Here is a 12047-nt window from a genome sequence, read left to right as displayed (position 1 = left end):
TATTAGGTACATATGCAAGCTGTGTTCAATACTTCTAGCTGTGAGAGAGAGAGGCTGTGTCATGTCCATGCTGTGAACTATATTAAGAACAAGAATGCCTATCATCCAGACATCCATCCATTGACCATTTGATATGACAGCGTGCAGAGAGCGCGGCTAACACCACACTGACCATTTGATCCAATGACCATGCATGTTGTCTCAAGTCTCATCTGTTATGATGATTACACAAATTAGAGATTTGTATTGGCCAATCGGCTTAACCCATTCTGAACGGGAACCCGTTTTGGTGTTCAGCATCATGTTATGCTTTAGCTATTGAAAAATAGCAGATCTACAAGCTCATATCGCGCCACCGAGTGGCGCGCTACGAGCTTGTAGGTCTGCTATTTTTGAAAAATCGAAGAACGACTGACATTTTTTTAAATCTGATCTCAGGTCAGAATGGGTTCATCAGACCAGTGTGTGTCCAGTGGAAACCTCGTATGAATCTGATCTCAGGTCAGAATGGCTTAAAGGCCAAAGGGATAGAGATAACTACATACATGAGTATGCAGGTAGGAGACGGAAAAGGGGGGGAATTCTGTTTCAGTTTCACCCAGGTGATGGATGGTGGTCATGACGACGAGTGCTCAGGAGGAGCAGTTAGTGTTTAGTGTCTTGCTCAAGGACACTTTGACACATACTGTATAGGCCGGGGCTGGAAGGTGAACCAGGGACCTTCTGCTTCTGTAAATGGTAAATGGTGCATTTATATAGCGCCTTTATCCAAGGCACTTTACATAGACTGTGCATTGTCATTCACACATTCACACACCTTTACATAGACTGTGCATTACATTCACCCATTCACACACACATTCACACACCTTTACATAGACTGTGCATTACATTCACCCATTCACACACACATTCACACACCTTTACATAGACTGTGCATTACATTCACCCATTCACACACACATTCACACACCTTTACATAGATTGTGCATTACATTCACCCATTCACACACACATTCACACACCTTTACATAGACTGTGCATTACATTCACCCATTCACACACACATTCACACACCTTTACATAGACTGTGCATTACATTCACCCATTCACACACACATTCACACACCTTTACATAGACTGTGCATTACATTCACCCATTCACACACACATTCACACACCTTTACATAGATTGTGCATTACATTCACCCATTCACACACACATTCACACACCTTTACATAGACTGTGCATTACATTCACCCATTCACACACACATTCACACACCTTTACATAGACTGTGCATTACATTCACCCATTCACACACACATTCACACACCTTTACATAGACTGTGCATTACATTCACCCATTCACACACACATTCACACACCTTTACATAGATTGTGCATTACATTCACCCATTCACACACACATTCACACACCGATTGCGGCGGAAGCCATGCAAGGTATACCAACCAGCACATCGGGAGCAATTTGGGGTTCAGTGTCTTTGCCCAAGGACACTTCCACATGTAGACAGGAGGAGGAGGAGCCGGGATTCGAACCGTCGACCCATGGATCATTGGACGACCTGCTCTACCTCCTGAGCCCAATACCCGTTCATGGCTATACCTGAGGATCAGCAATCAGGATGACATCATTCATATCACTCTTACTCTTAAACATACCTGACCAATTATTGGTCAGATTGATTAGTTATAGATCCACAAAGAAAACAGGAGCAATACTTAATTCCGTATGTTATGGTTTCAGGTCAGAGTATAGAATATAAGAAGCATGCTTCCCAGAATGCAACACTGCTGGTGATGTGGAGACGCCAGATGGCGGGCGGGGGGGGGGTAACGACACGATGCCTTTTAGCTGATGATGATGTCATGATGGATGAAGACGCTTTTTATATTTTCATAATGTTTCCCCTTTTGACTGGAAGTCACTGCATCTCTTTGTCTTTTTGACTGGAAGTCACTGCATCTCTTTTTCTTTTTGACTGGAAGTCACTGCATCTCTTTGTCTTTTTGACTGGAAGTCACTGCATCTCTTTGTCTTTTTGACTGGAAGTCACTGCATCTCTTTGTCTTTTTGACTGGAAGTCACTGCATCTCTTTGTCTTTTTGACTGGAAGTCACTGCATCTCTTTGTCTTTTTGACTGGAAGTCACTGCATCTCTTTGTCTTTTTGACTGGAAGTCACTGCAACTCTTTGTCTTTTTGACTGGAAGTCACTGCATCTCTTTGTCTTTTTGACTGGAAGTCACTGCATCTCTTTGTCTTTTTGACTGGAAGTCACTGCATCTCTTTGTCTTTTTGACTGGAAGTCACTGCATCTCTTTGTCTTTTTGACTGGAAGTCACTGCATCTCTTTGTCTTTTTGACTGGAAGTCACTGCATCCCTTTGTCTTTTTGACTGGAAGTCACTGCATCTCTTTGTCTTTTTGACTGGAAGTCACTGCATCTCTTTGTCTTTTTGACTGGAAGTCACGGCATCTCTTTGTCTTTTTGACTGGAAGTCACTGCATCTCTTTGTCTTTTTGACTGGAAGTCACTGCATCTCTTTGTCTTTTTGACTGGAAGTCACTGCATCTCTTTGTCTTTTTGACTGGAAGTCACTGCATCTCTTTGTCTTTTTGACTGGAAGTCACTGCATCTCTTTGTCTTTTTGACTGGAAGTCACTGCATCTCTTTGTCTTTTTGACTGGAAGTCACTGCATCTCTTTGTCTTTTTGACTGGAAGTCACTGCATCTCTTTGTCTTTTTGACTGGAAGTCACTGCATCTCTTTGTCTTTTTGACTGGAAGTCACTGCATCTCTTTGTCTTTTTGACTGGAAGTCACTGCATCTCTTTGTCTTTTTGACTGGAAGTCACTGCATCTCTTTGTCTTTTTGACTGGAAGTCACTGCATCTCTTTGTCTTTTTGACTGGAAGTCACTGCATCTCTTTGTCTTTTTGACTGGAAGTCACTGCATCTCTTTGTCTTTTTGACTGGAAGTCACTGCATCTCTTTGTCTTTTTGACTGGAAGTCACTGCATCTCTTTGTCTTTTTGACTGGAAGTCACTGCATCTCTTTGTCTTTTTGACTGGAAGTCACTGCATCTCTTTGTCTTTTTGACTGGAAGTCACTGCATCTCTTTGTCTTTTTGACTGGAAGTCACTGCATCTCTTTGTCTTTTTGACTGGAAGTCACTGCATCTCTTTGTCTTTTTGACTGGAAGTCACTGCATCTCTTTGTCTTTTTGACTGGAAGTCACTGCATCTCTTTGTCTTTTTGACTGGAAGTCACTGCATCTCTTTGTCTTTTTGACTGGAAGTCACTGCATCTCTTTGTCTTTTTGACTGGAAGTCACTGCATCTCTTTGTCTTTTTCAATCACTGTTCAAGTTTGTGACTCACTCGCACGCACACACAAGCAGGCACAAGCACGCGCACACACACACAGTATATATATTCTCTCTTCGGTGTTTAAAGTGAGCGAGTGGGCATACCAGCCTCCTCAAGGTTTGGTTCTGAACGGAGAGAGAGCTTGAAGTTGTCAGGAGAGGAGAGGAGAGGAGAGGATGCCAGTCAGTCTCAGAGGAGAGGAGAGGAGAGGTGTGCAGAGGAGAGGAGAGGAGAGGATGCCAGTCAGTCTCAGAGGAGAGGATGCCAGTCAGTCTCAGAGGAGAGGATGCCAGTCAGTCTCAGAGGAGAGGTGTGCAGAGGAGAGGAGAGGAGAGGAGAGGAGAGGAGAGGAGAGGAGAGGAGAGGAGAGGAGAGGAGAGGAGAGGAGAGACACACAGAGTGATCTGAAGGAGGGGAGGGGAGGGGAGGAGAGGTGTTCTCATTATGCTGTGTCAGACGCATAGTGTTATTTCCCTGTGTTGTTCTGGCAGGCTGTCCTCTCTCTCCTCCAGTCAGAGTGTGTTGTTTTAACCCATTTAGGACTGAAGTCGATTAAATAAACATCTTCTAAAACCCATGTTTCTATGTCAGTGGTGCTCAACCTTTTTCATGTCAAGGACCCCCAGAATTATCTCTATTGGGCCACGGACCCCCATCTCAAAATATGTAGTTCCAGGAACCCCCCAAGAAGCAAATATTTTAGTTAAAAATGTTCGCTTTGAAATATATATTCAAAGATTTGTGCCACATTTTCACGATTCAAAAAAAAAATAGCAGACCTATACAAGCTCGTAGCGCGCCACTCGGTGGCGCGCTATGAGCTTGTAGATCTGCTATTTTTCAATACCTAAAGCATAACATGATGTTTAAAACACCAAAAGGGGTTCCCGTTCAGAATGGATTAATCCAGGGAGCTAGGAGGCTGCAGCAGGGAGGACTGCTGAGAGAGATAATGATGCATGCCAGCCTGCTGTCTCTCTGTGTCTCTCTCTCTCTCTCTCTCTCTCTCTCTCTCTCTCTCTCTCTCTCTCTCTCTCTCTCTCTGCCTCACACACACCCGGTGGCCGTGCATGGTGCCACTTTACTCTGCCACTTTTTTTTATATTTTGTGTTTTGACATGCATATATGAATACTTGAACTTGCTGGTGCGTGTGTGTGTGCACTGTGCACTGTGCACGTGTGTGCGTGCACAAGAAAAAATAAAATCTAATCTAATCAAAATCTAAAAGATTAATCTAAAAGTCCATTTCAAATAAATAAATAAATAAAAGTGCAATATTTGGATCCGTGATGCAGCGGAGTAGAAAAAGTAAAAGTATTGGAAATTGGAAGTACAAATACCTCAAATTTACTTTAACCCATTCTGAACGGGAACCCCTTTTGGTGTTAGCATCATGTTATGCTTTAGCTATTGAAAAATAGCAGATCTACAAGCTCATAGCGCGCCACCGAGTGGCGCGCTACGAGCTTGTAGGTCTGCTGTTTTTGAAAAATCGAAGAACGATAACAGATAATGGATAAAACGATAATAGATCTTTCTACGTCCGAGCATAGACATGTTAACGCCCCGCCTGCCTCTGATTGGCCTACCGACACTGCCCGTCTTGTCTGACTTAAATTTTTGTAGAAGAGGCAAAACAATATTGTCTGTAACGTTTGCTTTGATTGAATAATTGAGTGAACAACTGATTTGGCTGTGTTTAAATTAGTGTTGATCATCGTGTATTGTGTGTTGTTATATAGAAACACACTTCAGCACCATGGACAGCTCACTGTGTTATATAGAAACACACTTCAGTACCATGGACAGCGCACTGTGTTATATAGAAACACACTTCAGCACCATGGACAGCTCACTGTGATATATAGAAACACACTTCAGCACCATGGACAGCTCACTGTTATATAGAAACACACTTCAGCACCATGGACAGCTCACTGTGATGTTATATAGAAACACACTTCAGCACCATGGACAGCTCACTGTGTTATATAGAAACACACTTCAGCACCATGGACAGCTCACTGTGTTGTTATATAGAAACACACTTCAGCACCATGGACAGCTCACTGTGTTGTTATATAGAAACACACTTCAGCACCATGGACAGCTCACTGTGTTGTTATATAGAAACACACTTCAGCACCATGGACAGCTCACTGTGATATATAGAAACACACTTCAGCACCATGGACAGCTCACTGTTATATAGAAACACACTTCAGCACCATGGACAGCTCACTGTGTTGTTATATAGAAACACACTTCAGCACCATGGACAGCTCACTGTGTTGTTATATAGAAACACACTTCAGCACCATGGACAGCTCACTGTGTTATATAGAAACACACTTCAGCACCATGGACAGCTCACTGTGTTATATAGAAACACACTTCAGCACCATGGACAGCTCACTGTGTTATATAGAAACACACTTCAGCACCATGGACAGCTCACTGTGATGTTATATAGAAACACACTTCAGCACCATGGACAGCTCACTGTGTTATATAGAAACACACTTCAGCACCATGGACAGCTCACTGTGATATATAGAAACACACTTCAGCACCATGGACAGCTCACTGTTATATAGAAACACACTTCAGCACCATGGACAGCTCACTGTGTTGTTATATAGAAACACACTTCAGCACCATGGACAGCTCACTGTGTTGTTATATAGAAACACACTTCAGCACCATGGACAGCTCACTGTGTTATATAGAAACACACTTCAGCACCATGGACAGCTCACTGTGTTATATAGAAACACACTTCAGCACCATGGACAGCTCACTGTGTTATATAGAAACACACTTCAGCACCATGGACAGCTCACTGTGATGTTATATAGAAACACACTTCAGCACCATGGACAGCTCACTGTGTTATATAGAAACACACTTCAGCACCATGGACAGCTCACTGTGTTATATAGAAACACACTTCAGCACCATGGACAGCTCACTGTGTTGTTATAGAGAAACACACTTCAGCACCATGGACAGCTCACTGTGTTGTTATAGAGAAACACACTTCAGCACCATGGACAGCTCACTGTGATGTTATATAGAAACACACTTCAGCACCATGGACAGCTCACTGTGTTGTTATATAGAAACACACTTCAGCACCATGGACAGCTCACTGTGATGTTATATAGAAACACACTTCAGCACCATGGACAGCTCACTGTGTTGTTATGTAGAAACACACTTCAGCACCATGGACAGCTCACTGTGTTGTTATGTAGAAACACACTTCAGCACCATGGACAGCTCACTGTGATGTTATATAGAAACACACTTCAGCACCATGGACAGCTCACTGTGATGTTATATAGAAACACACTTCAGCACCATGGACAGCTCAATGTGTTGTTATGTAGAAACACACTTCAGCACCATGGACAGCTCACTGTGATGTTATATAGAAACACACTTCAGCACCATGGACAGCTCACTGTGATGTTATATAGAAACACACTTCAGCACCATGGACAGCTCACTGTGTTGTTATATAGAAACACACTTCAGCACCATGGACAGCTCACTGTGATGTTATATAGAAACACACTTCAGAACCATGGACAGCTCACATGCCCATGCTTTAGGACCATGCAGCTCTACTTAACCCCTTCAGTACCATGTAGCTCTACTTAACCCCTTCAGGACCATGTATCTCTACTTAACCCCTTCAGTACCATGTAGCTCTACTTAACCCCTTCAGTACCATGTATCTATACTTAACCCCTTCAGTACCATGTAGCTCTACTTAACCCCTTCAGTACCATGTAGCTCTACTTAACCCCTTCAGGACCATGTATCTCTACTTAACCCCTTCAGTACCATGTAGCTCTACTTAACCCCTTCAGTACCATGTAGCTCTACTTAACCCCTTCAGGACCATGTATCTCTACTTAACCCCTTCAGTACCATGTAGCTCTACTTAACCCCTTCAGTACCATGTAGCTCTACTTAACCCCTTCAGTACCATGTAGCTCTACTTAACCCCTTCAGGACCATGTATCTCTACTTAACCCCTTCAGTACCATGTATCTCTACTTAACCCCTTCAGTACCATGTATCTCTACTTAACCCCTTCAGTACCATGTATCTCTACTTAACCCCTTCAGTACCATGTAGCTCTACTTAACCCCTTCAGGACCATGTATCTCTACTTAACCCCTTCAGTACCATGTAGCTCTACTTAACCCCTTCAGTACCATGTAGCTCTACTTAACCCCTTCAGTACCATGTATCTCTACTTAACCCCTTCAGTACCATGTAGCCTGATAGACAGCAGCATGTGTAGCTCTACACACGCTAATAACCAATAATCAAGAAAGTCTGGTTCCTATAGACTATTGTCTTTAACCCATTTAGGCCTGACGTCAAAATAAAAAAAATGTTTCAGAAATACCTATGTTTCTATAGGCCTATATTACTCAATATTTCATGTCAAGGACTCCAAAAAATTATATGAAATTGGCCGCCGACCCCCATCTCAAAATATGTTGTTCCAGGGGCACCCCCAGAAGCAAAGAATATTTCAAGGTTTGCGCCACATTTCCACGATTTTTCAAAAAATAGCAGACCTGCAAGCTTGTAACGCGGCACACATCGGTGCTTGTAGATCTGCTAATTTTGAAAAATTAATGTGTTGAAATGACAGAATAAAAACAGCTGAAGCTAAAGTCATTCATCATCGTCAAATGTACCAAAAACAGCATAATGTAGTCGATACATTGCTGACAAAATAAACACTTTCCACAACAGTGCAACAAAAAAGTAAAAGGCAAAAGGTAAAAAAAAAATATGCAGTATGCCAATAATAAAATAAAAATGAAAATGGAAACAAACGGAGCGTGGAAACGTCTCCTCTCCAGTGGTATCGATTCTGTTGAATGGCTCCAATATGCCTCTGGTCCAAATGGGTCCATGTTGTTTTTCAACTTATTTCATTTTTTGAGGGTGTTCCAGCTGGTCCCCGGCCAAATGATGATAGTTGGCAACCAAATGGACCCTTATTATAATGGTTAACCCATTCTGAACGGGAACCCATTTTGGCGTTAGCATCATGTTATGCTTCAGCTATTGGAAAAATAGCAGATCTACAAGCTCATAGCGCGCCACCGAGTGGCGCGCTACGAGCTTGTAGGTCTGCTATTTTTGAAAAATCGAATAACGACTGACATTTTCAGAATCTGATCTCAGGTCAGAATAGGGTTAATCAGACCAGTGTGTGTCCAGTGGAAACCTCGTATGAATCTGATCTCAGGTCAGAATGGGTTAAACATCTCCAATACTTAATTTACAAGAGTTCTACACAATTAGAGAACGTAGAAGAATAATTGCTATTTTGGTCAACGTTTAGCCTGTTCTCTCTCCCCTATACCAACACCAGCATAATTGTATAAGTGTGGACAAAATCCTATCCAAAGAGAACAACATGTTAAAAGTTTGGGATCTGAGAGGCTAAATCTCATCAAATGGTGGTTCCGTGGCTCAAATACCAAATATATAACCGACCTTGATATGAAAAGAGTTTGAAAACCACTAGTCTAGACGATGGATTTAGAGGGTTTATGACCGTTACTAGGTCACTCTGGCCGTCTCTCTGTGTTAGTAGAGTGAACGTAATGAGATGGAACTACTTGTCATGTTTGTTTTGTTGATGACAGATGGACAGGCAGAGCATGGAGAGCGCTGCATACATGGATGACAGATTTACAGATTTACAGACGCATGTATTTATAAATATACCTGTCGCTGAAGTCAAGCTAATTATAACTAGACTCGTCAGTATAGCAGTATGTGTAACGTGTGCAAACTGTGCATGATGATAACCCAGGTTATTAATTCCTAGAACTCTTTAAATCTATTGCTTTTATAAGTCTTATAGCAGAGGGATTTGAGCCTTTCATGAAGGTGGAATACATGTATTCAGAGATGCAGTCCTTTTGAATGATGTAAGCATATGCACTGTGATTCAGTTTTCACTGATGTCCATATCTTCCATCAGTGGAAAAACTGAATCACAGTGCATATGCTTACAGCATATGGACAACACAAGATGGTCAGTTCAATAGAGTTTATGCACATTCATAAAGTGGAAAATTGAGTGGCGGAGAGAGTTTAATTTTGTTTAATGTTGTTGAATGCAATCAGATAGATACAGTATAGGTACTTTAAATGTTGTTGAATACAATCAAATAGATAGGTACTTTAAATGTTCTACTCTATTATCTGAGAGGCAAATTATTAATTAATTAATGATTATTATTATTATTATTATTATTATTACAGAGCTATACCAACCTGCACACATTTTGTGTAACAACCACGCAGTTCTAGGCGTATAGACACCTAGAATTGCGTGGTTGGTTGGTACACAAAATGTGTGCAGGTTGGTAGCTCTGTTATTACTACATTAACATTAATCACGTTAGCTCTATATATGATATATGACGGTATCTGCTCTTCACTTCACTACAGAGCGTTTCAAAAAGTATTTATTTAAAGACCTTTTATGCCTTTTCGTACAAAGACGACTCAAGTTGTGAGAATCAATGACGACAAACAACATTTTTCGGGGCCGAACAAATATTTAGAAAGAAGGAGAAAAACGGCAAGTTTTTTTTATTGGATTTTCTTCTTCAGACAAAACACAACACCCACAACACCGTGGTTACAACAGTAACAACAATACAGAACAAACCCGTCAACAGTAACAACAATACAGAACAAACCAGTCAACAGTAACAACAATACAGAACAAACCAGTCAACAGTAACGACGATACAGAACAAACCAGTCAACAGTAACAACAATACAGAACAAACCAGTCAACAGTAACAACAATACAGAACAAACCAGTCAACAGTAACAACAATACAGAACAAACCAGTCAACAGTAACAACAATACAGAACAAACCAGTCAACAGTAACAACGATACAGAACCGTTTGACTCAAATCGACAGTCACATTACAGAAAGAAACACAACTAGGAGGGAAGGAAGGGGAGGGAGGCTCTGTTCCTCTCCATAAAGAAAGGTTTCTTCTTTGTAATTACTTGTTTTGTCCAAACTGTGCCTGGCGTCGTCATGAAAGGGGGCGGGACTGGGCCTGGCGTGGTCATGAAAGGGGGCGGGACTGGGCCTGGCGTCGTCATGAAAGGGGGCGGGACTGGGCCTGGCGTGGTCATGAAAGGGGGCGGGACTGGGCCTGGCGTGGTCATGAAAGGGGGCGGGACCGGGCCTGGCGTGGTCATGAAAGGGGGCGGGACTGGGCCTGGCGTGGTCATGAAAGGGGGCGGGACTGGGCCTGGCGTCGTCATGAAAGGGGGCGGGACTGGGCCTGGCGTTGTCATGAAAGGGGGCGGGACAGCGACGCTCTGTAATGAGTGTGATCATGATAAGTTCATAATGATGTAATCTGCTTCACTATAATGACTGTGATCAATGAGGTCATGTAAGATTGTATTGACGGGTGTAAAGCTTCTTACCTAAAGATCAACACGATCGTGCGTGTGGGCAGTATTTGAAATACATGTATTTGAAATACGTATTTGAAATACTTTTTTGTATTTTGTCATTTGTATTTCGCTGGGATGGAAGATGTATTTTGTATTTTGTGTTTAGATACATCTTTTGACCCCCAGTATTTGTATTTTGTATCGAAATACATTTTCTATGTATTTTGCCCATCTCTGCGTGCGTGCGTGCGTGCGTGCGTGCGTGCGTGCGTGCGTGCGTGCGTGCGTGCGTGCGTGTTTGTTTGTACTTCTTATTGCCAATATTTGCGAAGAGCAATAACTGATCCCAGAAGTGTAGTAGAATTTGAGAAATGTAAATGTAAATGGGTCGTTTTATGCGTAGCAGTCTGCCTGATGATTCCTCCGGCTAAGAGGACATTCCCCTGTAGTCTAGACTAGTCCAGGCTCAGCTCCAGGATGAAGGATGCAGTCAGGCATGCAAATGACACACTTTCCGATTTTTTCCACCTGGAAAATGGGGTAAATTCCGGGTCAATTTGGTGAATGTAAATCATGATCTAAACTAAAAAGAAACAGCTTTGTGATAGGACGTAGAGCGGAAGTGGTTTTAGTATTAGGCATGTAACGATTCACTCAACTCACGATACGATCTCGTATCACGATTTTTCACGATATTTAAAAAAAAATATTTCCCAGAAAAAATACTGTTGTTTAAATTTTATATAATTAATCACCCGCCCCCCCCCGAGCTTTTTTCACATTTTTTATTTAACTACATTGCAAAAGAAGTAGCATTACTTTTGACAGTGCAGAAACATAATTGCGCATCAACGACCATCATCTGGGCACAGACACAGACAGCTCCGCTCTACAGTCATCTACTACTGAAAGTGACTATCATTTCTCTCCAAAAGCACTTGAATATGATGGAATATACCGTGCCGTGTAAAAGTGGCCTATAAGTGTTCAATAAGTGTGCAAGTATTCCAAGTATAACCAACCAAATTCAACATTATAAAATCCATGCATCTGTTACAAACAAAATAAAGAAAGATGAGGGTGGCTGTCAGTCAGTCTCTCTCTCGCGCTCTCTCTTTCTCTCTCTATCTCTCTCTCTCTCTTTCTTTCTCTCTCTCGCCCTCTCCC

General features: G+C 42.1%; 1 protein-coding gene across 1 annotated transcript in view; it reads left to right on the top strand.

The window, feature by feature from the left end:
• The window catches only part of LOC308319123 (limbic system-associated membrane protein-like), a 214852-nt gene that overhangs the window by 172527 nt on the left and 30278 nt on the right, over positions 1 to 12047 (top strand). The window lies entirely within an intron of this gene.

The sequence above is a fragment of the Protomyctophum bolini genome, assembly GCF_963924005.1.
Source record: "Protomyctophum bolini genome assembly, chromosome: 1".
Lineage (NCBI taxonomy): Eukaryota > Metazoa > Chordata > Actinopteri > Myctophiformes > Myctophidae > Protomyctophum > Protomyctophum bolini.
Note: the sequence above shows the minus strand (reverse complement) of the source record. Positions and strands in the feature narration are given on the sequence as shown.